Genomic DNA, 27446 nt, shown 5'->3' with positions numbered 1-27446 from the left:
TATATATATATATATATATATATATATATATATATATATATCATATTTTACCATTATGAAGAAAAGGGGAAAATAATATATATATATAGCCTTATTTCTTCACAAGGAAATTCTGTAAAGATAGCCCTCAAAAATATAGAAAGTGGTTACCCACAGTTGACAGATAAATAACCAATTAGAGACAAAGGTGGTAGTGAAATTTTTATACCAATATCTTTTTTACACAATTATTTTGAATCATATGAATGTCTTAACCTTTGGAAAAAATATAAATTACAACGGTTAAAGCATTTATCTTCTTTTCTGTAATGACTGTTCAATCAAATACTTTATAATAAAGTTTCTTACTATAGGCTGATCCCAGAAATTGGAAAAAATATAAAATATACCTTATTAAAAGTGTCTGGGGATACATATAAGTTACGAGGTTAAAGGATACAGCTTAAGGAATACATTCAGTAGTATTATAGTAACATTGTGTGGTGTTAGATGGTAGCTATACTTGTAAGAAAAATATGTATGGGTAATATTCATTGCAACAGAAGTAGTTAATGATATTGGTACTCTAGAAAGAGATATATAATCCTACCTAGTTAATTATTATTCCCCCAAATAAGTGTGTGATAACAAAGTTGATTAAGTTGTATTTCTTTATTTCCATGAATTTTTTTGAAATCAGAGCATATATTTTTCTACATTCTGGCACCAGATGTTCTAGCTCTGGAGTCAGATATTTCTTCAAAGAGTCCTGGTTTGGGGAACGTTATTTGACAAACAAAATCTGGCTTCTGGGTGGCTCATTAATACTAGGGCATGATTGCTTTCAAGCTCATTCAAAACCAGTTCAGTTCTAGAGGTTTCTTACTTTGACAAATCACTGGTGTCTTCTAGTACAACAAACTGATTTTTGAAACAAAAGAGGGTCCTTAGAACACTTTCTTTTTCACATATTTTAATCTCCCTTCTTTCACAGTGAGAACCCTGATCCCATCATTAACATATTGACTAATTTGCTCAGTTCTATAATCCATGTAAAGTAGTTTCAGAACCATACCTCTATAAAAACCAAACCTTCTAAAAAGAATTCAGTATTTGATAGCAGTTATTTTTTTTTCTTTTCACTAGATTGAAGATATATGTCAAAGTACTGTGTTGAAAATTACCTAAATTTGTTTTCTTTGCTCTCTCTTCAGTGTTACTATTCATTTAAAATGCAGTTGGGGTTCATTTATTTCTGTTTGTGTTTAGTTTTAGTGTTTTAATTCCCTTCTTGCTGATTTAATTTTATTTTTTTGCATATGTAGATTATTAACATGATTCTAAAAGTCAAAAGTCTACCAGAAAAGGAATAATTTTGAAGGGTCTCGCCATCCCTTATCCTTTCTTATCTGTAGCTCACCGCCCCCCAGCCCTTGATAGGTAACCAGTTTGATTGGCTTCTGATTTGTTCTTCCTCTATTTTTTTTTGGAAAAATAAGCAGATGCACACATTTTCTTATTTTCCTTTGTTTCTTACACAAAAGTAGTCTATCATTTATAATCTCTTTAGTTTGCTCTGTTTACTGAAATATATCTCGATAATTATTCTCCATGCAGTTCATGGAAACCTTCCTTCATCTTCCTTATGGATACTGTGTTCCCCATTTGTGTATGTACGGTAGTTTATTCAACTAATCACCTGTATGGGCACTTAAGATAATTGTCAACATTTTGAATTACACATAATGCTGTAGTGAATGACCTTGTACATACATGCTTTTGTATTGTTGGAGATGTTTGTTCAGGTGTATTTTCAGATATGTGATTGCTGAATCAAATAACAAAAGCATATAGAGTTTTATAATACATGTGTATATTCTCCTCTGTTGGGGTGGTAACTGAATTTGCACCATCAGTATATGAGAGTGACTCTTTTCCCATGGCCTTACCAGTAAACTATACTGTCACACTGAATTTTTGCCACGCTTACGGTTGAGAAATTTGCATTTCTCTTATTAAAAGTGAACTTGAACATCTTATGTTTAAACATCATTTTGAAATCTTGTAAAATATCTTTTGCATTCTCTACAAAATTTGTTTTCATTTCCTCAATTTTTTTCTTCTATAAGAAGTTTATTTGGTAAATAATCTAATTTTAGAAGTAAAAAAAAATTCTGATTTTTTCCCCCAAATTAACATTGACACTGTAAATAAAGTTATTAATATTTCCTCAGTGTTTAAAAATTATAAATGTTGAAAAAATAGTAATGGGGTATTATTGCAAATACTTTCTCCTAATTTTTCATTTGTGTTCTGACTTTGCTTAGAATGTTTTTTTTCCTGCATGAGAAAAATTTTCCACAGTTTTATTGAGATATAATTGATACATGAAAACTTTATTTTGTGTACTCAAATGCACCAATCTTTTTTATTTATTTTTATTTTTTTTAAAGATTTTATTTATTTATTTGACAGAGAGAGACACAGCGAGAGAGGGAACATAAGCAGGGGGAGTAGGAGAGGGAGAAGCAGGCTTCCCACTGAGCAGAGAGCCTGATGTGGGGCTCGATCCCAGGACTCTGGGATCATCATGACCTGAGCCGAAGGCAGACACTTAACCACTGAGCCACCCAGGCGCCCCATCTCTTTTTTTTTTAATTGAAGTATAATTGACACACAGTGTTACATTAGTTCAGGTGTACAACCAGTTCTCTGGTTTATGGGTCTGTTTCTACCTTTTGTTTGTTCATTTGTTTCATTTTTTTAGATTCCACATGTAAGTGAAATCATATGGTATTTGTCTTTCTCTGCCTGACTTATTTCACTTAGCATTATACCCTCTAGGTCCATCCATGTTGTCACAAATGGCAAGATCTCATCATTTTTTTATGGTTGAGTAATATTCCAGTGTGTGTGTGTGTGTGTGTGTGTGTGTGTGTGTGTGTGTGTGTGTTTATGTGTGTACATGTAGGTTGTTTCCATATCTTGGCTATAATGCTGCAATAAATAATGCTGCAATAAACATAGGGTGCAGATATCTTTCCAAATTAATGTTTTTGTTTCCTTCAGGTAAATACCCACTAGTGGAATTCTTGGATCTTATAGTATTCCTATTTTTGATTTTTTGAGGAACCTCCATATTTTCCATAGGGGCTGCACCAATTCACATTCCCACCAACAGTGCACGAGAGTTACTTTTCCTCCACATCCTCTCTGACACTTGTTACTTCTTATCTTTTTGATACTAGCCATTCTGACAGGTGTAAGGTGGTATCTCATTGTGGTTTTAATTGGCATTCACCTAGTAAATGTTGGACACAAAGCTAACATTTAAATATTTTAAAACTTTTTAACCTCAGGAAGACTGGAATATGTATAATTTTGCATCTCATAGCAAATTTCCTTTATATGGACCTACTTCAGCATTCATATGTAGAAATTTGCTTTTTTTTGTCACCAAAGCACTGATGGCAGATAAATAGAAAACTTAAATCTTAGCAGTTGATGCTGCATAATATTTCTAAGAGTTTCATCGAGTTGTAACCATGTAATTTCATTTACCTATAATTCAAAGGTTCATTGTCTTTTTTATGGGAAGAAAAATCTGTCAGACAGGGAAATACATAATGCCCACAGAGAGACATTAAAATTTTCACTGTAAAGACAGAATACTGGATATTAATCCATCACCTATTTCCCTAGCTCATCCTCATTTGACACATTTAATGAAAATCACTGATGGCTCCTGGTATCATAAACTAATCTCTAAAACAAAACATAGAAGTTATAATACTTGCATATTTCACATTGAAAGAGTGAAGAAAACTTCACTTGAGACATTTATTTTGTGATATCAATAAGCATATTTAAAATTTTAGCTTGGGAGCAGTAAATCACCGTATGCTCTGTTCCTTCCAGGCTTGGACTCAGAGCCTTGGATGTTGACAGAATTAACATATTAATTTGAGCTTTTCCTGGATGTTTCAGTTTAACTTTTGATATTTTTTCCCAAAGACTTAAAAAAAGTCTTTCATTTAAAATGCATTACTTAGGGAACTCTTTTAATGATCTCACTTCCTTTCATTAAACAGGCAAAATCACATTTCTTTTGAAAAATGATATCTGCCCAGAATTTGATTATTGAATGGAGATCAGTAATTTTGGGATGTATGGAACATTTTGGGGAATTTGGGAAAGGAATCGCCAACTCCGTTCACGTGACTAATTTTTTTAACACTATTTTATTTATTTATTCATTTGAGAGAGCAAGAATGAGAGAGGGAGAGAGCACATGAGAGGGGGGAAGGTCAGAGGGAGAAGCAGACTCCCTGCTGAGCAGAGAGCCCGATGCGGGACTTGATCCCGGGATTCCAGGATCATGACCTGAGCCGAAGGCAGTCGCTTAACCGACTGAGCCACCCAGGTGCCCCACGTGACTGATTTCTTATGAAAACAACACAAACATTCTATCAGGGAGTAAAGCTGAAGCTGTACCCACAGGGCAGCTGTAAAATGCAGGGGAAAGCCTGGGCAACTTGGAGCATTCTAATTGCCCGACTTCATGCTTTGCGCCCTCCACGCTCCTCACCTCGTACCCCTCCACATGACCATCCCTAATGTGCATCTCTGATCCTCTCATTCCTTTCTTCCCAGATCTTTATAACATCCTAACACCTACTAGACAAAGTCCAGATGCCTAGATCTGCCGCTTACAATCCTACACAATCAGCCTGTTCCTTGTCTGCAATCTCATATCCTGCCACCCGTGCATCTTCTCTGACTTTTTCCCTCTGGGACCTGCAAACTCTTACCTCTCCTTCTGCCAGTCCACCTCCATGCCCATGTGCCTGCTCTCTCCTTAGCCCCCAGTTCATTCCCTTCTCAAGTTTTCCATCTCCAATCCCCCAAGTCCCCTGCAAAATAGTCCCTGATTTTTCCGACTAGATGGGCCCTACTCTATGTGCTTATTTTTATATTATTTCATTGACATGAAGATTTATGTTGTACATAGTACTTTATTCTTTACTCTTTCCATTTAATACTATTTAAATATCAACTGAGCATGTAAATCTCTTTCTCATTTTTTAATATGCATATCTTTATTCAATGATTTTCAAGAATAAATGAGGAATGCTATTCCTTTTTTCTCTCCCTAATTAAAGATGAAACTGAAGCCTTAGAGAAAATTGAAGGAGCTGAGAAGAGGGCTGCACTGTTCCTTAGTTTTCAAAGGGCTCACTTCATATTTTTAACAGCCACATTCTAACAGATCACATGGGCATGCCATAATTTAATTAACTGATCCAATCATAATGGATATGTTAGTTGTTCCTAGTTGCAGTCTTTTCAAAAAATTCATTAAAAATAGCATCTATTGTAAATAGTCTTAAATGTGTATATTGGAGAACTTTTGCAAGGGTTATCAGTAGGATTAGTTCCTGGTAGTGAGATTATTTTCTATCTTGAATTAATGGTTTATGATGGTGTCTCTTCACCACCATCCCCTGTCCCAGAGGCCTGTTGGCTTCTTGACTGTAGCGTGAATCATTAGCATCGTCATCATCATACATTTATCGATCAGGCTTTAGGCAGAGTTGCTTTATAGATGTATGCCATTCAGTCCTCAGAACAACCTGATGGTGTTGGCGATTGTTATTTTCATTCCACGGATGAGGAGACTGAAGCTTCAAGAAGTGAAGTTACTTGCAAAAGGAGGTTGTATCTGGACTGGGTTCAGGAGGCTGCTGGTGAACTCACTCACTCACTCGGAACCACAGTGCACTTCTCACTGTGACATGTTTGATCAGTGATTATGCCTAGAACAGAACAAAAGGCAGACTTGCACAGAAAAGAAAACAAACGTTGTTCATATAAGGAAAAAGCATTTTTGCCTTCAGCCACAAACTATTCTAGCAATTGTATTGGTTATTTTCCTTGAGGGCATTTATCTTCTGGAAGAAATCACTTAAAAAAATCTGTTTTGTGTTTGGTTAATACCTGTGATTCCATGAGTATATCCCTGTGTAAACAGTTTATTTGCAAGTTTTTAAGAGCAATTCTAACTATATTTTTTGATAGAAAAACAGAGAGAGGGAAGGCTTTTATGATTAAAAAAAAAGTTTGACTAAGCCATTCCTTCATTTCTGAAATAGGTACCAAGCTTCTATTATATGCCAGTGTTGTGCTACCAGCGGGAGGAACAAGCAGGAATAGAAACATCTGGAACAAAAAGTAAAAGTTTAAATACACGTGTGGATGCACAAGGTGATCATGAGTGCTTTTCAGAGAGCATTCTGGAGCATCGGGGACGCTTCCTCTGGTCACACGAGAGTGGCAGTCTGATGTTCAGGGGTTTGAGAGTGACCCCGGTCTGGCTGACGTGAGTGAGCTGGCAGTGGAGGTTGGGAGGGGGAGGCTGGACATTGGGAACAACAGGAGCAGTATGTACAAAGGCCTGGCGTGGGGTCTGGGCACATCTCAGGAGCCAGAGGAAGGCGTGTGATCTCAGTACTAAGGTTGAGAAAAGTGGTATAAGGAGAGGGTGCCTTTGGGCACTGCAGGCAATGATTTTTAATATAGTAGCTTTATTGACATGTAATTCATATATCATACAGTTCTGCCCATTTATAACTTACAATTCGATGGTTTATAGAGCTGTGCAGCCATCAGCTCAGTCAATGCCAGAGTGCGTTCATTACCCCAGAAGGAAACCCGGTACTCGTGGCTTGTCATTCCCCATTCCCACCTACTCACTCCCCCATCCCCTTGCCACCACTAATCTAATATACTTTCTTTCTCTATGGATTTGCCAACTTTGGACATTTCGTATAAATGGAATCATGCAGGATGTGACCTTTGTGTCTGGCTTCTTTCACACAGCATCATGTTTTCATGTTTTCAGGATCCACCCATGTTACGGCTTGTAGCACTACTCCTTCCCTTTTTATTTCTGCCAAATAATTACTGAATTTTATTGCCGAGTAAATGTTCGTGATGCTTTATCTTTGTTGTTGTATAGTGATTTCAGCAGCTTCTAAAATGCCTCAGAGACCTGAAGTCCTAAAACAAACTCACCTTGAAGACAGTCAAAACGTGAAATTATATCCTGGTTATTAATTGTTATTCTTAAAACATTTAAATACCATGCAATAGAATTATTGCAAATTGCCAACTGTGACCTCTAAAATAGGATAATACATTTTTTCTCCTTTGAAGAAATTATAACTCAAGCATTTTCAGTGCTTAATTATTTGCAGTCTTATCAGAATGTAAACATGACACATTTTATAACTTCAATTAAAGAACAAGGGTTTACATAGTATTGATATACTTTCTCAATGATGGATAGAAATTTGTTTTAGGGACAGTATGTAGGGAATTTTTTGTGGGCAACATTTGAAACTTATTCCTATTGGAAGAAATAAGTGGAATAAAGTTACCTTCTAGTAAATGTTTTTAATTGTTTTAGAACATAATACTATAATCTTGCCAGGTTTTTTAAATTTCCTCCATTTTGGGAGGGGGGGTTGGTCATGCCAAAATAAAATGATAGAGGTAGAATCAGACAGTAATTACTTTTCTTTCCTTGCTATATGAAAAACTCGCTCTGGAAAATAAGCTTCTGCTGTCAGATTACTGTGAATTGCACAGTGAAAAATAATAGTACAACAGTATACTTTGCCACCTCAGCTGTCACTTCTTTGTTCCGTGGCTAAAAAGCTCATTGTTTTTCCCTAAGTGCAGCCTGGTGGGAAGGGCACAAACCTTTCTGAGAAAGAGCCAGGGGAAAATAGAATTTGAATTATGACTCTTTGCCCACACACTGTGAGGTTTTGGGCAAGTGGCTTAAGCTCTCTGAGCCTCTACTTCCTCACCTGTGAATTAGGCATGATGACGTCTCTATCATGGGATTCTTGGAAGAACCAAATTAGATAGCATCTGGAAGCAAGCAGCAGTGTGCCTGGCAAACAATAGGATTTCACAAAAGGGCTGTTACTAAATAAGGAAGATTTTGACTCCATGGGACACAAATGGTTCTTTAGTTGTTTTAGGTCTTGCCTTCCCTGTTAAAATAGTGTCCCTATGTTGCCAAGCATTATGCTTAATATTCCTGTTACCCAACCAATCAAGTATTGACATTAAAGTTAAAATTAAAGTATCACCATTAAAATTAGAATATGAGCTCCAAGAGGCCAAGAACTTTTCTGCCTTGTTAAATGCTGCCTACAGTTGAGATTTGAGTAGGTAACTCAGTAAATACCACAGAAATCAATGAGTTGTGCATCTACTGTGTATCAGGCTCTGTGGTTAGCACTATGGATGATGTAATAAAATGGCCTAGTACCCGGTCACTGTTCTCAAGCAACTTGGAACACAAGTTTGAGTGGTATTAGCTAGGCTCTTTTAGGGATTGAGATGGACTCAAGTTACCCAGAGGAAGTGTGAGAACATTCAGGCAGCTGTCTGAGAGCAAGGGGCCATGGAGACCTGGACTGTCATTCAGGATGCACAGTGTATCTTTAACTGTCTAACAAGTTGGCTTTGCCATACTCACGTCTTCTGTCTTCATCTCAGCTTCCACTCTGATTGCAATTGCTTCTTTTGTTGATAGCACTTACCTGGCTATCTTTCTGATTTTGAAGCCTCTCAAAAGAGAAGGTCTAGCTGGCTGGTGGGTTAGAATCCCATGTAGAACATCCCTGTAGGAAGGGTTCTCAGGACAGGTCCCCTGTGGTTTGATGCTGCTGACTTTGGCTTTCCCAGTGATCATGATTCAATTAGCTGTGGCTGAGGTGGGAGGCTCTGGGTTCCAAGCATGGCAACTTGAGTATTGGGAGGTACAGGAAGCCTAGATATTTCTAGGCTTTTTTCTGCAGACGTGAATGGATAGCTATCAATACAGCGTAGTTTGAGCTAAATGTCAAGAGACTGAGACAGGCGGTGCATGCCTTGTAGAGAAAATAGCCCACCAGGGTGAGCAATCAGGGAAGAAGGGGGTAGAGTGTAAATCACAAGCTGCCATCTCATGCCATGTGGTGCCCTCAGGATGCATTCAATAAATGTTTGCTAAGTGAATTGTTGAAGGAAGAGACATTTGGGCTATGGTATTGAGAGAGTTAGTAGAGGAGAAAGAAGCAAAGAGACTTGAGATTTGAGGTTTCCAACCTACTTGGCTGATTTTTAGTATCTCTCTTCCACTTTTGAGTTGGCTGTCTGGATTCTCCCTTTAATCTTTCTTGCAGATTGAGGTATATTTGTTATTTAAAGAATCTCAAAATGCTACAACCGTGGTTCCTGGGAAAACTATGTTAGATGGCATAGTGATTCCCAAAGTGTTTCCCTGTAAGTTTTCTGTGTGAAATTCATTATTTTTATAAGAATAAGGAACTCTGTGTTCAAATGAATTTGGGAAAAAAAATGCTAGGATAGGCTATGCAGTGGTAACAAGTTAATCCCCACATATCAGTAGCTAAACTTGGAAAATGTTTCTTTCTTACTTATGGAAAGTCTGATGTACCTGGAGGCTTTCTGGGGAAGCTAACTTCTGTGTGTTGACTTAGAGGTCCATGGCACTCCCATCTCATGGTTCTGACATTGTAATAGCATGGTATTCATGATCTCCTCATAGAAAATAAGATAGCTGGAACGTGACATCAGAGCTTTCCCCTGCCTTAGCTTGGATGGCACACCCAGGCAATTTCATTGGTTGGAACCAGTTCGAGGACTTTGCCTCATGGCAAGGGGCTGAGAATCTTTCTTTGTCCAGGAAAGGTACGAAAACCCACATGTGAATGAGTGCTATCAATCTCTACTCTTCTGAGTCAAATTGTATCATATTTTCATAACTGCAGGGAGGTTTGTTTCATTTTTGGAGCTTTGAAATGGTAACCTACCTTATCCATCTTCAAGATGGGTTCATTCTTTGCAGTTTTTCCCAAATTCATTTGCACGTAGAACTCTTCCTTCATGGAACACTTTGCAACACTGTTCTTCCATGGAACATACTTTGATCAACATCGCAATAGATAATTTATACAGGCCCTTTGTCACTGCTGCTCTGAGCATCAATTCTCCTCATCTCCCTTGTAGTCTTATTTGTAAAGCTTTATTATCATGGAAATTACTCTAAGTGTGCTACTTGCTACTAAAATTCTTAGCCCAATCTCAGTGTCTGCCAAAAGCATGTTCGGAAAGGCAAAGCAAACTGATGGAACATAGCAGAAGTGATTACTGGGTGGGTGACAAGGAAAGAATTGCCGTCTGCTGGTAGTTTTGTTCATCTCGTTAACAGCCCACTGGCCCTTTATTCTAGAAGGATAGGAGATGAAAATATTATCACTCATGTGAAATAACAGCTGTCACCAAGTCTCTTTGAACTGCTAAGTGACATCATTATCTATAGAGTAAATAGTGGAGACGGTGGCTCAAATTTGGTTGGGCTTTCAATTCATCCAAGAATAGCTGAATTCCTGATAAATCAAAGTTCCATCGCTGGGCTCTGAGGAGGGCACAAAGAAATATATAACTTAGTGTTGTGTGTGGTAAGCAGCAGTGAATACTTATTGCTAGATGGATAGTAAATATCAGTCAACAGCTGTTTATTGAGGATCTACTATGTGCCCCAAACTGTAGTCAACTCTAGGAATATGTTAGGGAGCAAGAAGTAGACATGGTGGTAATTCTCATAAAGGTTACAATTTCTTAGAGACACATATTAGTCAAATAATCACGAGTGTATAAAAATAACTTGAGATAAATGTTCCGGGCGAAAGGAAGGTCTGAAATTCCCTAACAGCCTGATGGAGTCTAAAGTGCAATATTTAGTCTGAGCTCCAAGGATAAGGAGGAGCCAGAAATCTCAGAGGTGGCAAGGCCAGAATTTAAACTTATTACTTTGTGAAACTATACACTTTAAATTATGCAAATCTGTCCTTTTATATGAAAGAGTTTTGAGCCTAAGCTATTCAAGGACTTTGTCCTTAGAAAGACCTAAATGAAATCAGTTAAGTTCACTCATGGGCCTCTTGATGGTATCAAGCCCAAATCACAGCTAATTCTGAGAATAATGCTACCATGTCCTCCCTAATACCTGGGTTCTATTAGAGTTCCCACGGTAACCTACCTGAAGGGGCAGTTGCAAGAGGGTCCATGCACAGTGGAATATGGCTCTTTGGGAAGAATCTGACTGATGGTTTAGAACAGAGTTGGCAAACTTTTTTTTTTTTTTAAGGCCAGATAATAAACATTTTAGACTTTGCCTGTCACATGGCCATGACTCAGCTCTGCCACTGTAGTGCAGAAACAGTGATAGACAGTACATAAATGAATTGGTGTGGCTGCCAATAAAACTTCATTTATAAAATCAAGTGGCAGGCAGGATTTGGCTCATGGGTCATAGTTTGCAGACCAGTAGCTTAATCCACGATCCGTGTATATAGGATTTTATCTGCTATCAACCAGCAGGGATTTTTTCCTGAAATGAAGAAAGGTATTTTGGTGACATCCCTTTGGTATTTCAAGCAGGTCAGCAAATGCAATGCAATTTTAGGAACATCAGAAAAAATTTTGGTGCTTTACATCAAAAGTAATCTTTATTCATTCTCATGTGATGTTTCAAACTCTCCTTCCGATGCATTATCTATTTTTAAGTATTCAAATCCAAGTTGGACACCAAGTTTTCTGAAAGGGAGGTATACTTTAAGATAGTTTAGCTTTAACACCATGATATGAAGAAAGGCTTTAAGAATGAGTCTTGAATGAATGGAAAGGCTCTCTGAAGACCTGTCCACTCTGGGTGAGATGAAATGGAATGTTCCCAGTAGGAGTATGGCTCCTACCCCACAGCTTTTATGGGTTTGACACCTATTTTACTAGAATCCGATGACAGTTAAATAGCAAATAACTATGATTATAGTTATTTCAGCTTCCTCTTAGATGGGGAGAATCACATTTCAAATTGCTATGCATTCTCCATAAAGCCTCACTCATGGTAGGTACTCAATATGCTGAATATATATTTTAAAAATTAATAAATGAATGAACAGATAAGGGCAAAGGCTGTGCTACTTTTTTTTTGTCAATATCAGTCACTATTCGCAATTCAGGTGAAAAGGAATAGTTTACTTGCTGACTCATTTATATATATATCTACATATAAGTATATATTTGATAACAGATAAACTTGGCTGTCTAGAAAGTGTATTTTTACTTCAGTTTCTTCTGGATCTGCTGTAATTTCTGGGTTCAGTGACTATTGTTGATGGCCATGACAACAGTAGGAAATATGGTGTGGAATGTGCACTCAGCCCAGAAATAGCCCATGAACATTGCTCTGTGATTGTTTTCTTTTTCCAAAATTAGCTGATTTTTTATGGTTTACCTTTTTCTGTTAAAAAAAATGAGTACAAAATAACTTAGTAAATAGCACATGCATTCTAGAGTCAGCCACAATTGTATTAAAATCTGATTCTTCAAATTGCTGGCTGTGTGACCTTGGGCACGTTATTTTTCCTCGAACATCTCTGGTTTTTTCATGTGTGAAATGATAGTAATCAGAATTTTTAGCTCATAACATTATTATGATGTTTAAATTAGAGAACTTGATGCTTTGCCTTAATGAGCGCTAAGAATGTAGTAATTCTGCCTAGAATGTAGTAATTGCCCAACAGATATTTGCTATGATGATAATGATGGTGAGTTCTATCAATCAGAATATTATTTTTTACTTTCTTAAGCTTCTGTACATAATGAAGGCACTGGTATTAGATGAGTCATTAAAATGTACATACTACATATTATAAGATCTGAGAAAGTTATGGAGATTTTTTTTTCCTTGAAAGAGATTTAATATTTCATCTGAATCACGGGATAAAAATTTAATAATCCTCCTTCACAAGGAAGAGAATAAAGCATGATGCTATCCCAAACCTACTTTTGCTTGTCAAAGAAAGACTGTCCGTGTTAATGCCACCCATCAGAAGGACACACCACTCAGCACAAAAGCGCAAGCTGTGTATACTGCTTGTTTGATTTACTTTACTATGTGTACATTGTAGGGAATTTGGAGGGAAGCTATGAAAAAAAATCACACATTTTCCACATAGCTTTTAGGCTGTCCTGATGTTTATTTATACCAAAATTTAAGAATGAATTTATTAAGGCCATCATTTTCAACCTCATCATCTGCTGTGAATTTGAACACAAGCAGATTCGTATTGTCTGGTATTTTTTGTGTTGGTTAAGTAAAGCACTGTGCTACAATGAATATGAAACAGAAATAAGCACAAGTCCTGTCCAATGAACTAATATAAACAAGATGGGGATGATGCAGGAAAAAGTCGAGTTAAGTAAGGAATGATCACTATTTAGGGACCCAGTCGAATGGTTATTTTCCAGTGATCAGGAAGCTCTAGTTGATGGAATGGAATAACCACTGATAAATACATGCATATACACATATATGCATGCATACATACAGACATACATACATACATTCTTATAGTTGTCCTTTGTCATGTGTTCGTCCATTTAAGATGTATTCACTGGGCCTGTTCTGCATGGCGAGCATTGGAGATACTTAGTAACTAAAGCAGATGTGTTCTTTATCCTACTCTCTAGCTTGCCTTCAAGCACGGGAAGATGATCAGTGTTAGGAGAATGAAGTCCAGGGTTCTATGGGCACATTTAGCTGCCAACTCAAGTATCTTCTCCCAAAAATGAATTTAGAAGCCAGCTAGGGAATAATAAACAAGTGGGAAAAATAGAAAAGAGAACAATGATCATTGAACTAACAAGAAGAACAAGGGATGGATTATTTCCCATTTCTGTCCACTATCCACCTTCCATTCCAGATCCATTTGCTAGGGCTCTGGTTCTAGTAACAGAATTTTTTTTTTAAATTACATTTTACACACACACACACACACACACACACACACACACACACTCACACACACAATTACATTTTTCACAATCTTTTCTTCATACTGTTTCCCTACCTGGAATGTTACGCTTTGTTTTCTTTCTGTCCCAAATCCTGTCCATTCATTAAGAAGCTCCTCTGCCCCCATGAAGCCATAGCTAAGAACTCCCACCCTCATAGACCTCTCTTTTGACCTCCCAATGCCCCACAATTGAATAGAACATTCACACAATTTAATGTTTAGTTACTAGTTAATGTAACTAGTGCTTAATTACATTCTGCCACATATTTTTAGTTTTCCATTCATTAAACTAGAATATGCTAAAAGAGTTCTTTTTCTTAATTAGGTCCTCTGGGGAGATTGGGTGGGCTGTTAGGCGAGATGCACAGAGAAAGGAAAATAGAAATGAGCTAGAGTACCTGTCTACAAGGAGCTTGCTACTGATTAGGGGCCATATATCATATATGTAAATTACTATGGGTTGAATTGTGTTCCCCCAAAAGATAGGTTGAAGTTCCAACCTTTAGTATAAAAGAATGTGACCTTATTTTTAAATAGGGTCTTTGCAGATGTAAACAAGTTGAGATGAGGTTGTATTGGATTAGAGTGGGCCCAATCATATATGACTGGTGTTCTTAGAAAAGGAGAATTGGTTGCAGAAACATTAAGGAAATGCCATGTTACTATGGAGACAAAGATTGGAGTGATATGGTGGAATGCCAAGACTTGCTGGCAACACCAGATACTAAGAGAAAAAATATGGCCCTGACAACACCTTGATTTCAGACATCTTGTCTACAGAACTGTGAGGGACTAAAGGTGTGTGGTTTTAAGCCACTCAGTTTGTGGTAGTTTGTTATGGCAACCTTAGGAAACTAATAGTCACTAATATACACCATGGTGATACCAAGGAAGGACATGAGGGAAAAATGGGCTACTTTAATGCTTTGGATATTCAGAGGAGAAAGCAATCATCTCTGTAGGAGGTTGGTGGTATATTGAGTGACGTTTCATGGGTGGGCCCTGGATCTTGAGGTTCAGTAGGGTGTGAACATCTAAGATAGGAAAAAAGTTGAAATTATATTACACTTTTAGGAATTAGTAGGAGTAAAGGCATAGAAACATATTAATAGAATCATAACATGGATTGCATTCAGAGAGAATTAGGTTCTTTTAGTTTTGTTAGAGCATTTTGTGAGTAGTGGAGGTAGTGGCTGATGAACCTGGCAAAGGAGACTGAGCTTAGACCACAGAGGGAAGAGCATCAGGGGCAGTATATGAAGACGTATCACTATTTACTTAGTAGCTAGAGAGAATTATAGAGCAGAGAGTGACAGATGTATGTATGCTTTGGGAAGACAGATCTGACAGTAAAGGTTCTCAAGCTTGAGTGTGCATCATGACCCCTGGAGAACTTGTTGTAACACAGATTATAGGGCTCCATCCTTAGAGTTTCTGATCCAGCAGCTCTGGGCTGGGCCCAAACATTTGCATTTCTAACAAGTTCTCAGGTAATCTTGATCCTACCAGTCCAGGAACCACCCTTTGAGGACCACTGGTATAGAGAAATGGGAATTTGAAGAGACATGAGGCCAAGAAGCCCTTTGGACCTCAATGTAATGAGCAGACAAAAGATAAACATGAGCTGGAGGAGTGTCAGTAGGCGTGAAGATGAGGCAAGAGATTTCTAGCAGGTGGGTCTCAGGCATCTCATTGAATATAAAGGTTCAAGGAGACAGAAGGCAATCGTTGGTCTAAATCCTTGACTCTGGGAAGTTATTGTAATGCTCACTTTTTGTTTCTTGTGTGTGAGTTTTATTATTCTCACCAAATTAAAAGCTTCCTGAGGATAATGACTCTGTCATTTTGGCAGGTTTATAAAACACACACACACACACGCACACACACACACATGCACAAACACACACATAAAAACAACCCTTTATATTGGGTATAATAATAACTTTTATCAAATATATAATGTATGTCAGACACTTTGCATAGATTACCTATTTTAAACTTTACCACCAATCAATCAGTTGGGAATTGCTCTTTGTTTTATATAGGAGGAACCTGAAGCTAAGACAAGTTGAGTAACTTACCTGAGGTCACAGAAGAAATAAGGGGCTCAACCAGGATTTGGACCAGGCTATCTGACTCCAGAGTCCATGTGCTAACCCATACATTATGGCACCTCATTAGTGAAGAGCTAGGTGCCTAATAGATGCTGGGTCATTATATCTATTTGTATTATATGATAATACATAGTCACAGAGGAAAATTAGATGATATTATAATAGGAATAATAATAATAATAATAATAATAATAATAAATTCATCCATAAATCTACTACCCAGTAATAGGCCCTGCTAACATGTTAGTGTATATCTTTTCAGATCTCTCTCTAAGCCTGCATATTTATACATGTATGGATGACACTATACTGTGTATGCTGTTTTGTAACTCTTAAAAATTAGCAGCACCCTGAGCAATTTCTTTGTCAATAAATATACTCCTATAATGTCAATGTTAATGACAATTTATTTTTTATGCCATAATTTATTTAGCTGTTTTCACTAGATAGGCATCTGGAAATCTGTTCTGACACTGAGACTCATTCTATGAACGGATTCTTAGCCTGAAGTGTACACCTTGGAACAAAGAACTCTGAATTTTTTTGGAAGGGATAAAAGTCATGCATTTGAATTCTCCCATTTAATAGATGAGAAAGCTAAGGCCCAGGGATGTTAAGTAGCTTTCCCACATTCACAAGTTAGAACAAAAACTGTTATCTTGCCTGCCATCTATCCATCCATCTGTCTGTCCGTCCATCCATCCATCCATCCATCCATCCACCACCCAGTAAATATTAATGACTGTCTAGTATGTGCAAGGCACTATCCTGTGTAAGCGGCATACAGCAGTGACCAAAACAGACCAAAGACCCTTCCAGCATTGGAGCTGATATGATGGGGGGTGGGGGGAGGGGTATTGCTAACCCAGTCTCTTTTTTATTGGCAAATATTGCCAATTTTCAAGACAGCTTGGTTTCCTATCTCGTATCAAGGATGCCAGCTAAATAAAGCTGCTCAATGCTAGACATGATCTTTTCCTCACTGAATTTCCACCAAGGGAAAGCTGCATCTTTCTCACCAAAACGAGCTGGTGGTAGTCTGCCGAAACACCCCCTTCTGGGGCATTTTTCATCCACCGCCCAAAGGTATTTAGGTATGCCCTACCAATTTTTAACAGTCCTTTTCTCCTACCCAACTGCTCACACTTGAAGAAACATAATTTGTTTCTCACAAAAGACTGCAGTCAGGCTGAAAAATGCTTTCTTTTGTTTGTCCATGAGCGACCCACAGCTGAAAGATGGGAATGGCAGAGAATATGCAGGTGTTTCTTTTTTCACACATTTCCAGCAGGGATAGAAATGTATGCATAATCCAGACCCAAAGGGTTTGCTCTAAACTCTTTCTTTCCTTGTTCTGATGAACATTCCCTCCCCCAAACCTTTTGGAAGCATTTCATCAATTAGTACAAGTCTAGACTGGTACCCTTAAGTATAAACTACCAAAAAAAATTGTATTGTCTCTTACATGGCATCAGGTCATGTAATTTGGAGTCAGAACATCTGGGTTTCAGATCCCTACTTTACCAAATACAGACGTGGGCGTGTTAACTTTATTAAAGCTTGGTTTCTTCATCTGTCAAAGAGGGCTAATCATACATAGTTTGTATAACTCTGAACTTTTTTTTTTTAATGCTGAACTTTTTAATAATAGTGCTTACTGTATTTAGTTACATCCTCTGTCACTTTGCTAGGTGACCAACTGTTCCCCTTTGCCCACATCTGAGGGAGTATTTGGGGGATGCAAAAATTTCGGTGCTAAAACCAGCCAAGTCCTGGGCAAACCAGGATGTGTTGGTCACCCTAAGATAGGCAGTAAACATTACAAAATTCTTTAATGTGTTAAGGGTCAAGGTCATGAGAAATAAGGAAAGATGGAGAAACCCTCTTTGATTGGGGGAGACTGAGATATGACAACTAAATGCAATGACATGACCTGTATTGGGTCCTGGAACAAAAAAGAGTGTTAGTGGAAAATGAATGAAATCTGCATGAAGTTTGTAGTGTAGTGAAAAGTATGCCAGTGTTGATTTCTCGGTTTTCATGTGGATGCCATGGTTATGGAAGATGCCCGTCTTAGGGGAAGCAGGGTAGGGTATATATGGGAATTCCATCCTCTATCTGCAGGTTTTTCCCCTTGCTGGACTGCATGCTTTGTGTGGGCAGGGATTAGGTCTTTCTTGCTCTAAGTACAGTGCCTGATGCATTGTAAGCACTTGATAAATATTAGTTGAATAAATGTAATGAAAATTGAATTATTTAGAATGTCTAGTTCAGAGAATAGCTTATCATAAATGCTTAATAAATGTAAGCGAGTTCTGTTATGTTCTTTCTGTGAGGCACTCTGTAGTCTCACATAGTTTATTGGCAACTTTTATTTTTCGTGACTATGTTCTGCATGTTTCCAATGTAAATTTTATAAGGTAATTAGTAGGACATAATGGGTAGCATTAGATAACCATTCTGTTATTTGGGGGACTAAGAAACTTCAAAGGAATTCTGTCTTAAGGTATTTCTTATAGTCTTCCTTTATGAGTCTTTCTGTTTGCTTTCCTACTTCGAAATGCTAATGTCATGATTCCCTTTTGTCTTGTGCCTCTTTTAATTTGGGTTTCAGTTCTACCAGTTATCAGTACAATCTAAACCTGCTGCCAAAGCTTTATCAAAGTGGCTAAGCAGGTAAGTTTCTAAGCCGGAAGAATAGAGTGGGTTGACAGTTGGGTGGTTCTGTAAGAACAGCACAGAAATACAATTTGTTTCTCTAGTAGTTTAACACAATGTACTGTGAAGTGATTATTTCCTGTTGATTTCCATTGGGCATGTGTTTCCCTGCTCATTAATAAACCCATCTTCATTCTTGAAATAACATCAAAGGAACCCAAAATGGTTATCTTGAAGCACAGTATTTTGGTGTACAAAGTGTCTGAATCGTGTCTAAGAATACTGGTAGTATAGTAAGGGAAATTATCTAAAAAAGTATTAGAACTCTAAGAAATATGCTTTTTAATAATTAAGAGTAGGGAAGCTATTATTTAGCATATAATTCATGTGGGGCATGATTATGTGCTTTGAGCTATATTATCTCATTTAATTCCCTTACAGGTTTTTGTTACAAGGTTTTCTTATCTCAAGTGGATGAGGACATGAAGACTGAGAGGAATTAAGTAAGTTGTCCAAGTTTCCAGAGCTAGCCAATCACAGAATTGAGATTTGAACCTCACTGTGTTTGACTCTGAAGCATGTTTTTCCTGCTACATCATGCTGCAGTCATTAGTTTAATAAATATGTACCATGAATTTCTTTTTTCTGTTAAGATCTTTGCCAACACTGGTGATTCTAGGGCAGAGCGAAACAAAGACAGATCTGCGTGTCAGTTACAGTTTCCTGGAGTACCAGGTGCTAATCTAGTTGTGCCTCCAACTCCTCAAGAGTTTTATTTTGAAGCCTGAGTGGCAGGTACAGGGCTCAGTAGTTGTTTGCTGACATTATTGTTATTAGATTACAGCACAGATATGGAAGTATAAATTTTGTTAAGTGCTATGAAGGAAAGGCACATGGAATTGTGAAAACATACAGAGGAGGACCTGATTGAGTCTGGAAGGTGGGTGAAGGCTTACCTGAGGAAGGCATAAAAGGCTGTAGGGAGGAGAGTTAGCTAGGCAGAAGGAGTAGCATGTGCAAAGGTCCTGAGGCAGAAGAGAACATTGTATGTTTAAAGAAGTGAACTCAGGTGTGATGGAGCTTGTAAAACAGGATGACTTGTAGTAATTTTCTCCACGATGTTTCCCCGACACCGACAGGCATTTCTCCAAGTCTTTGACTTCTCCTGTTGGCACCTTCACAGTTCTCAGATCCTGTTTCCTCTCTGTAAGCATGCATTTCTGCCTGTCAAATTTATCTAAAATGAAAGGTACCTATACAAACTTACTTAGAGACTTATCTTAGGGCACAAAGAAATCTTGCTTCTATTGTATTCCATCTTTGCAGACTCCATCCATAGATTAGGTAGCAGGCTGATGGGTGCAATTTAAATTCAGGGAGACAGCTCTGTCTTGAAGAGAAGAGATAATTGGGAATGAGTCATTGTCTTTTTAAAAAGCAAACAGCGAGATCTAGAAAATTTGCAGACATAGGTCTTGCCCGTGCTAATTCCCTGCCAATGTAGACAGAGTATGCTACCTAGAAAGGGATGTCCTGGGGGTATCAGAGACCAAAAATAATCATGTTAAAAGAAAACACTTGTAAGGAACATAATACTTATCTTGTTGTTGTAGTAGACATATTGCATCTGTAGTGGCTTCAGGGGACAGAGAGAAGGAAGAAATGCAGGAAATGACTAGAACAAATACTGTTTGAGGAGGGTTAATGATTAATGAGGCTCCTAAAATGGAAACGAGATAGGACACAGGACTTCCTGTGACTATCATATCTAAAGCTTCTTTCAGGTCTGATGTGCAGATTATGCTGGGCCTGGTCGATTGGAGAGGATAGACACCAGGAAAAATGACTCTTTTTATGAAGTTTAGAGCTGGTGGCATAATCAGAATCATATGGCTGGTGAGAGGCTCAGGACCTTTGCACATGCTGCTCCTTCTGCCCAAAAGTCATATCCTGAGTCTAACTGTGAGAAACTATTAGGCAATCCCAAGGGCAGAGACATTCTACAAAATACCTGACCACTGCTTTTCAAAAGTGTCAAGGTCATGAGAGACCAGGAAAGACAGAGAAACTATCTTTGATTTGGGGGAGACTAAAGAGATGTGACAACTAAATGGAATGACATGACCTGAATTGGGTCCTGGAGCACAAAAGAGGTGTTAGTAGAAAACTAATGAAATCTGCCTACAATTTGTAGTATAGTGAAGAGTATTATGCCAATATTGATTTCTCAGTTTTCATACATATACCGTGGTTATGATGTAAGATGTTGATATTAGAGGAAGCAGGGTGGAGTAGAAATAGGAATTCTGGACTGTATCTGCAATTATTCTGTAAATCTAAAAATTACTTCAAATTACAAAGTTAAAAAAAAAAATGTGGCCACACAAAAGCAATATGGCCAAAGCTTTCACATTATAGATAAGGACACTGAAACTTACAGAGGCCACATGTGCACTTAGAGCCTTACCTGGTAACTTAACTCTGTTGGACTTGGAGAATATGGAGATAAGAAATATTTCTGGGCGCCTGGGTGGCTCAGTTGGTTAAGCGACTGCCTTCGGCTCAGGTCATGATCCTGGAGTCCCGGGATCGAGTCCCGTGTCCGGCTCCCTGCTCGGCAGGGAGTCTGCCTCTCCCTCTGACCCTCCTCCCTCTCATGCTCTCTGTCTCTCATTCTCTTTCTCACAAATAAATAAAATCTTTAAAAAAAAAAAAAGAAATATTTCCCACCTGGGGAGATCTATTCTGGGTTTCTACAAAAGGCTTTGAGGAGCCTAAAGAGGTCTTTCTGCCATGCTACACGTTGAAGCTGTTTTAATATTTTTTCTCTCTATAGTTTTTACAAATGTACAAAATGGTCTACTAGGTAAAAGACCAAATCTTTAGCACGGCCTGTAGAATGCTTCATCTTTGGCCTCAACACCTCCTCAGATTTACTTCTCTATAATCCAGCCATTTTAGTCTTCCTTTAAATGTGTCATGTACTTTCCTGCCTTAGGACCCTTTCATCAGCCTGTAGAGTGGCATCCCAGCCCCCATACACACATAAAACTGGGATTCCATCTTCAGGTCACACCTTCCTGTAGGGAGCCTTCCATTATGGTCTACTCTACCTCCTATTCCTCAGAACCAGTTAGTCCATCAATTTTTTTTTTTCTCTCTATGGTGTCCTGTGCCTCTCTAGTGGAGCAACCAACACATTTCATCCTGCATGTTCATTTGTTTGCCCCCTACAATACCACTATTAATATGTACATTTGCAGCTGACAATCTTTATTCCGCATTTTTTAAAGATTTATTTATTTATTTGAGAGAGAGAGAGAGAGTGAGCGAGTGCACAATTTTGGGGGAAGGGGCAGAGGAAGAGAATATCCAAGCAGACTCCTGCTGAGTGCAGAGCCTGACATGGAGCTTGAACTCATGAGCCATGAGATCAGGACTGGAGCTGATTCCAAGAGTCGGATGCTCAACCAGCTGATCCACCGAATTGCCCCTTTTTTCCCCATTTTAAAACAGCATCTCAAATACTATGCTTTATTTTTAATCCTGGTATGCCTTCATCCCCACCCCTCAGTATCCTGAAACCAAAAGTACATGAAGTATGCCTACATTGATAAAGTGAGTAGTATGTTTCTTGGAGGAGTATTCTTTGTGCATGGTAGTATTTAGGCATGTGCCATTTATCATGAATTCATGGCTAGATTCCAGGGCTCTACCAGAGTACAGGCACATGATAGACATTTAAACTATCTGTTGAATAAATAAATTATGAGATGAAAACTAGACAATTGAAACAATTGTCTGAAAACCAGCTGGGCAGTTAAGGAAAAGTAATATTTGGAAATCCAACTTCACCAGATTGAAATAATCTTCGGTTTTCTCCTTTCAGCCCTTATACCTTTTCGGGTATCCATTGAATCACCTTTTACTATGGAGAGAGTAGTTTCCCTTTTCTGTTTCACAGTCATGAAAGAGAAAAGGAAGTAACGTATCACAGGAGATATATTTGCAGAAAAGCTTCAGCTGATTCTTGCCATGACTCCTGTACAAAAGAAAAAAAAATTCTGTAAACTGCTCTAGAAATGAAAGAGATTGATGTGCACTCCCTTCAGATTCTTCTGAATGGTGCCCTTGTGAAGATAAGTTACAGTGAGTGTCAGGCCATTTGTAGGACCAGCAGGTTCCGGACAAGGGGTTATTTGTGAGAGAGAGTAGTGGAGAGCAGAGCCGCAAGACGATGGAGGGGCTGTCATCTAGGCTTCCCGTGGGGTCTCCACTGGCCAGTGGCAAGAGCATGAAGTAATACAGAGGTAGGCTCTGTACAAATCTTCTCTTCCTTCTCCCCTTCCTCCCCTTTCATCATCATCACCATCACCATTATCCTCATCATCTTCATCATCCTTTGTTTCATCACCTACATAGTCTTTTGACAAACACTGAGCAGACCATTAACTGGAAGGTTCTACTGGGACAAACACTGCTGTGCTCTAATCAGAGGAGAATTTACTGAAGCTTATGAATCGTAAGCTTCAGTGTAAAGTGGTAGCTGGCTTCTAAGAGCCTTTTCCAAGAATGTCCACTTGATTTTCTGTTTATAATTTTGTATTTTTTCCTTTATATTTATTTATTTACTTGAGAGAGGGACAGGGCAGAAAGAGGGAGAGAGAAAATCCCAAGCAGACTCCTTGCTGAGCTCAGAGCCCAATGTAGGGCTCAGCCCCACCACCCTGAGATCATGGTGTGAGCCAAAATCCAGAGTTGGACACCCAACGGACTGAGCCACCCAGGTGCCCTGATTTTGTATTCTTTCTCTTAAAGGGCCTACCCTCAAATTATATAAGCTTTAGGCCCTGTAAAATCTGGATCTGCCCCTGATTATAATTATTCAATAGAGGAGCTCAAACAAAAATGCCTGTATTGAATATACAACAGACTGGATGACATGTTTTTATGCCCTGGGGAGAGCTTGTTCTACTAGCATACTACATGCCAAGTAGACATTTATTAGATCCTTGTAAAATTAAAACCAGTGATGGTGGAAAGCTACCACTTTATACTCATCTGCATTTGCTATGGGGGTAACTGAATTCAAAGATGGTGTGTTGTTGTGCTTTGGATCTCTCATCCAGCTGTTAGTGATCCTCCCGTGAGTGTGGGCGGATGCATGCCTTCATTTCCATTTTGATGACGGTTTTAATCTCTTGTAATGGGACATCTGTTATATCTTATATCAGACTATTTTAGGGCTTTTAATACCCTCTGCTGAACCTAGTGCCATCCTGGTGGAGCTTGTTCCAATGACGTGTAAGCCTCTCATTTAGGAATGCACTGGCTGGATGCCCATTTTAATTTTATAGTAGCCTATTAATAAAACATCAGCAGACTTAGAATCTCAATTCAAAATAGTATTATAGCTTCTTGGGATTTTTCTCTGATACCTCTGTTCTCTCTTTTTTAAAGATTTTATTTATTTATTTGAAAGAGAGAGAGAGAGAGAGCACAAGTAGGGGGAGCAGCAGAGAGAGAGGGAGATGCAGGCTCTCTGCTGAGCAGGAAGCCTGACTCAGGGCTCCATCCCAGGACCCTGGAATCATGACCTGAGCAGAAGGCAGATAGATGCCTAACCAACTAAGCCACCCAGGCACCCCCAAACTGCAGAATGTTCTGTATTTCCTTTTGAAGTATCATATTTTGAAATACTGTTTCTTCATGGTATACTTCCCAGCACCAGCTCAATGTTAGGATTTGTAGGAGTATTATCAGATGTGTATGTAGGGGCAGGTCACCTCCATTATCCCTCTACAAATAATAGACAGATTAAAAAATCCACTGAGGACTCATAGATAAGCTGGACCAGCATTGGTGGCCTAGACCAATAGTACCTCCAAATCAGGCTGACTTACCCATATGGTAGGGAGCTGAGTCTCTGGATTGAATTGATTGCCTTATCTAGAGCCCCTCTCTTAACCTTACTGGTGAGATTATGCCATCCTCCTTGTTTGGACATGGATGAGTAAGGAGAGGTGGGGTGACAGACAGAACTGATACTTCTAAAGGAGCAGATATTGCCGTTTTATGGGGAAAGATAAAAACAACAGAAGAATGATAGAAATTAGGAATGGGAGGAGGACATTGCTCTGTAGTATAGCTCAAGTTCTTTAATTGTTTCAAGAATAGGCTTGACGATACTCATTTATTTATTCATTCAACTATTTATTGAGTTCTTATTACGTAAAATTTTCTAAACCTGTGTATCTTTTCATACTTTCTAGGGGTGAAAGATACCTGGTTGACTAAGTTGTGCTTTCTATAAAAAGATACATCCTTTAGAAATGAAGCATTTCCTACCCGATGTCTATCACCCAGCCTCCCCATCCCTCCCACCCCACCTCCACTCCAGCAACCCGCAGTTTATTTCCTGAGATTAAGAATTCCTCATATCAGTGAGGTCATGTGATACATGTCTTTTCTCTGATTGATTTATTTCGCTCAGCATAACACCCTCCAGTTCCATCCATGTCATTGTAAATGGCAAGATCTCATTCCTTTTGATGGCTGTGTAATATTCCATTGTATGTATATATATATATATATATACCACTTCTTCTTTATCCATTCATCTGTCGTTGGACATCTTGGCCCTTTCCACAGTTTGGCTATTGTGGACATTGCTGCTATAAACATTGGGGTGCATGTACCCCTTCGGATCCCTACATTTGTATCTTTGGGGTAAATACCCAGTAGTGCAATTGCTGGATCATATGGTAGCTCTATTGTCAACTTTTTGAGGAGCCTCCATACTGTTTTCCAGAGTGGTTGCACCAGCTGCATTCCCACCAACAGTGTAGGAGGGTTCCCCTTTCTCCGCATCCCCACCAACATCTGTCGTTTCCTGACTTGTTAATTTTAGCCATTCTGACTGGTGTGAGGTGGCATCTCATTGAGGTTTTGATTTGGATTTCCCTGATGCCAAGCAATGTTGAGCACTTTTTCATGTGTCTGTTGGCCATTTGGATGTCTTCTTTGGAAAAAATGTCTGTTCATGTCTTCTGCCCATTTCTTGATTGGATTATTTGTTCTTTGGGTGTTGAGTTTGATAAGTTCTTTATAGATTTTGGATACTAGCCCTTTATCTGATATGTCATTTGGAAATATCTTCTCCCATTCTTTTGGTTGTCTTTTGGTTTTGTTGACTGTCTCTTTTGCTGTGCAAAAGCTTTTTATCTTGATGAAATCCCAGTAGTTCTATGGTGAGCTCTGTGAATTGTGCAAGACTGTTGAATCACAGATCTGTACCTCTGAAACAAATAATGCAATATATGTTAAGAAAAAAAAAAAGAACGGGCGCCTGGGTGGCTCAGATGGTTGAGCATCTGCCTTCAGCTCAGGTCGTGATCCCAGGATCCTGGGATCAAGTCCCGCATCGGGCTCCCTGCTCCTTGGGAGCCTGCTTCTCCCTCTGCTTCTCTCTATCTCTCTCTCTCTGTCTCTCATGAATAAATAAAAATAAAATCTTTAAAAAAAAAAGAAGATAGCAGGAGGGGAGGAATGAAGGGGGGAAATCAGAGGGGGAGATGAAACATGAGAGATGATGGACTCTGAAAAACAAACTGAGGGTTCTAGAGAAGAGGGGGATGGCGGGATGGGTTAGCCTGGTGATGGGTATTAAAGAGGGCACATTCTGTGTGGAGCACTGGGTGTTATGCACAAACAATGAATCATGGAACACTACATCAAAAACTAATGATGTAATGTATGGTGATTAACATAACAATAAAAAAATTTAAAGAAAAAAAAAAGAAACGAAGCATTTGCTGCTGGGGATAAAAGCAAGTTTCCTATAAAACAGATCACCTAATGCAAAATAGAATGAAATAAACATGAAAGGGAGAAAATATCTAAGTACTAGGGGTGAGGGAGTCTAGAAAAAAATAGTAGCTTCTGACTGTGGATTACATCATTTCACGGAGGCAGTAACCTTTGGACTAAGCCTTCAAGAGTGATGGGATTTGGTTAGGTTGACAATGGTAGCCAGTGGCATGCTTGGGAGAGGGAATAAGTAGGAGAGCAGACAGAGATATAAAGAGCTTGATCAAAATAAGGAGTAACAACTAGTCTGGTATAATTTTGAAATGAGGTGAGGCTCCAAGAGTCTTGGATGCAGCCATTCCAGTGATACTAATAAGCTCTGGTCTTCTGTAGAACTGTCCCAGGTGGACCATTTCCTCCAAATCTGGGAGTTGGGTGGACTCAGAATTTTTAATTTATAATTAAAAGAATTTCCTTAGGGGCACCAGGGGTGGCTCGGTTGAACATCCGACTCTTGATTTCAGCTCAGGTCATGATCTCGCAGTCATGGGATCAAGCCCTATGTCAGACTTCACATTCAGTGCAGAGTCTGCTTTAGATTCTTTCTCCCTCTCCTCTTCCTCCCCCTTTGCCCCTCCCCACTTGCACTGTCTCTAAAATAAATAAATAAAGTCTTAAAGAAAAAAAGAGTTTGATGTGGTAGAGAATAACAATAGGAACGCTACTTTTTAAGAAGTATATGTCAGTGCCCTGAAAGGAGTATTAATTTCCTTAGCCAATTGTTGTGAGATACAGAGATATAGATACATAGCTATAGACCTAGATATGAATTTATATTTATATTTATGTGTGTGTTAGTCACTGTGATAGTGTCCATTTGACAGACGACAAAACTGAGGAATAGAGAAGAATACTTGTTCAGGGCCACAAGGCTAATAAATGA

The 27446-nt window shown here is 38.6% G+C and overlaps 1 protein-coding gene and 1 pseudogene across 1 annotated transcript in view; one reads left to right on the top strand and one right to left on the bottom strand.

Annotated features, from left to right (window-relative positions):
* The window catches only part of LOC112820392 (uncharacterized), a 14371-nt pseudogene extending 4424 nt beyond the window's left edge, over window positions 1-9947 (bottom strand).
* The window catches only part of SGCD (sarcoglycan delta), a 965947-nt gene that overhangs the window by 315170 nt on the left and 623331 nt on the right, over window positions 1-27446 (top strand). The gene's annotated exons all lie outside the window — the stretch shown is intronic.

This window comes from Callorhinus ursinus, unplaced genomic scaffold, assembly GCF_003265705.2.
Source record: "Callorhinus ursinus isolate GAN/ISIS: 27379988/994484 unplaced genomic scaffold, GSC_fseal_2.0 scaffold3, whole genome shotgun sequence".
Lineage (NCBI taxonomy): Eukaryota > Metazoa > Chordata > Mammalia > Carnivora > Otariidae > Callorhinus > Callorhinus ursinus.
The sequence above is the reverse complement of the archived record's forward strand: the minus strand, read 5'-3'. Positions and strand labels throughout refer to the sequence as shown.